The sequence below is a fragment of the Chrysochloris asiatica genome, unplaced genomic scaffold, assembly GCF_000296735.1.
Source record: "Chrysochloris asiatica unplaced genomic scaffold, ChrAsi1.0 scaffold00006, whole genome shotgun sequence".
Classification (NCBI taxonomy): domain Eukaryota; kingdom Metazoa; phylum Chordata; class Mammalia; order Afrosoricida; family Chrysochloridae; genus Chrysochloris; species Chrysochloris asiatica.
In genome coordinates this window covers 38,493,238-38,496,064 of record NW_006408524.1, presented here as the reverse complement: position 1 = coordinate 38,496,064, position 2,827 = coordinate 38,493,238, and the positions used below count along the sequence as shown (strand labels likewise).

The 2,827-nt window shown below is 38.8% G+C and overlaps 1 protein-coding gene across 1 annotated transcript in view; it reads right to left on the bottom strand.

Annotated features, from left to right (window-relative positions):
* ISPD (isoprenoid synthase domain containing) overlaps positions 1 to 2,827 on the bottom strand; it is a 393,355-nt gene that overhangs the window by 351,979 nt on the left and 38,549 nt on the right. The gene's annotated exons all lie outside the window — the stretch shown is intronic.

The following is a 2,827-nucleotide window of genomic DNA, read 5'->3' as shown; positions in this document are numbered from 1 at the left end:
CATTCATCGTCTTCTTACAGGTATGTGTTACTGTGTCACTTAAAGTCCACAATATAGTCTGTGAAATAGGAAATTATGTGTTTTGGCCACTATGCATGCAAGCACCATATTATATACAAATAGTCCCTGTACAATCACTAGTTAAATCCTCATAAAGTCTATTATATTAAAGCCACAGAACACAGGCATTTATTTTTTGTTGCCGCTCCAGGGAAGAAAGATGAGGTTTTCTACTCCCACACAGATTTAAAAAGCCTCAGTCTTGGAAACCCTGTACAGGGTTTCTATTAACAACAACGACAGCATTTTCTCAATGAAGGAGCCCTGATGGCAAAGTGGCATTAGGCATTAGGCTGTTAATCACAAGATCAGCAATTCAAACCCACCAGTCACTCCAGAAAGAAAGATAAGGCTGTCTGTTCCCCCGAAGATTTATAGTCTGGGAAGCCCTACATAGGGAAGCTAAGAGTCAGAATCAACTCATGGCAGTAGGTTTGGTTTTATGGAGTCTTTTCTCAATCCTCCTAAAAATGTATAGGAGAGAATTCAATTAATTGTATAAGATGAATGTCTTAGATTGGTATGAATCAAGTTACCTGGAGGACTTGTTTGTTAAAAGAGGCTGCAGGGCCCCACACCTAGAGTTTCAAATTAAATAAATATGGATTGAGGCCCCAGAATTTGCATTTTTAACAAGTTCCCCAAAACACAGAAGCTATCATTCAGGGCCACACTTTGGGAATCAATGCCTTAATGCATCAGGGCTTAATTCTCTAACAAACACTGTGGAAAGAGGCTATTCTTCTGCTGTGTCAATGGCAATGTAGGTTGAGCACTGAACTAACCTCAGTATGGCAGCTGAAACCCACCAGCCACTCCCTGGAAACCCTATACAGGGTCACTATGAGTCAGAATAAGAAATTACTCAACAGCACTTCCCCACAACAATGCAAGAAAAAAGAAAGCCCTAGTGGTGCAGTGGTTAAGTACTTGGCTGCTATGAAACATTGGTGGTTTGAACCCATCATCTATTATGCAAGAGAAAGATGTGGGGGTCTGCTTCCATAAAGATTACAGCCTTAGGAATCCTATGGGGCAGTTCTAGTCCATCCTATAGGAGTCATGATCTACTGGACAGCAATGGGTTATGTGGGAAACATGCGATTCTATTCAATTTTCTTAAAAACTGTAGGTACCTATCATATATATTTGGATCCCTGTTGTGGTCCTACAGGATCAGCAGTAAGCTGCAAACACAGTGTCACCAATTCAAATCCACTAGTTGCTCCTTCCAAACCCTATGCAGGGTTGTTATGAATCGCAACTGACTCAATGGCACTTAGCAATAATCATACATATTTACTATCCATATTACAAATATTTATATGAAAGTGGGAGTCCTGGTGTGTTACTGTAAGATAAGCATTGGATTGCTAACTGCAACGTTGTTGGTTCAAACCCTCCAACAGTTCTTGGAAACCCTATGAGTTTCGCTGTCCAACTCAGTGGCACTTAACACAACCACATATGAAAATGTGCAATTCTTGCATTAATCTCAGGAAACAGGGTAGATAATGTGTTCGCTGTCCAACACAGTGGCAACAACAACCACATATGAAAATGAGCAATTCTTGCATTAATCTCAGGAAACAGGGTAGATAATGATCTAACTCAGAAGACTTGACTAAGAATATTTAAGTGAAAAACTAAAATAAATTTATAATAGTATAATAAGTATGTCATTAATAATCAAATCCTAAAGGTAATTCCTTATTCAAATTCACTTTTTTGTAAGAAAACAAAACTATTGTGAGCTATTCTTATCACTATAAAATATTTCCAATCTACATAATCAATCTCATTTTAAAAATAGAGTAACTGATAGTCAAGATTATTGATTTATGTTGTTGTATGTCATGAAGTTGATTCCTACTCATAGAGACCTTATAGGACAGGTAGACTCCCCCATAGGGTTTCCTAGACTGTAATCTTTACAGGAGCAAATGGACAGGTCTTTCCTCCCACGATCTGAATCAACTTTTTCATTACCTTAATCATTGCATCACCAGGCCCCTTCCTGAATCATAATGTACTGTATGTGATGCTGTAGGGTCAGTACTGGACTATGAACCACAAGGTCGGCTGTACCCAACAGCTGCTCCTCAGACACCCTAAACAGGGTTGCTATGAATTGGAACCTATTCAATAGCATTTAACAACAACAATCTCCAAAATATGGTGGGAGAAAGATGAGAACTTCTGCTTCCATGAAGATTTTAAAAGCTTTTCTTGGAAACCCTATTCAGGGCCACTATAATTTGGAACTAACTCGACAGCACTTAACAACAACAAACCAAAATATATTGAGTTCTCCCAAAGTAAATGTCTACATTGTTATCACTGTAGTTAAATATTCCTAAAGCTCTATTTTAAACTAGTTACTGAATGTCTAACATAGGTCACAAACTGGGTTAGTAACTTCAACTTATCTGTTTCATTAAGAAGTGTATGACAAGCTCAACATCTGACTTCAATAAATTTTTACTGAAAAATATGCAAATAGTGGCAATAAAATATATATTTGTTGTTGTTGTTAAGTACCATCGAGTGGATTCTGACCCTGTATACGGTTTCCAGGGAGCAGCTGGTGAGCTTGAACCACCAACCTTGCAGTTCAGTTCAAATGGCTTTGCAGTCTGACACATTAACCCACAGCACCACACCAGGACTCTCTCTCTCTCTCTCTGTCTCTCTGTCTCTCTGTCTCTCTCTGTCTCTCTGTCTCTGTCTCTGTCTCTCTCTCTCTCTCTCTCTCTCTCTCTCTCTA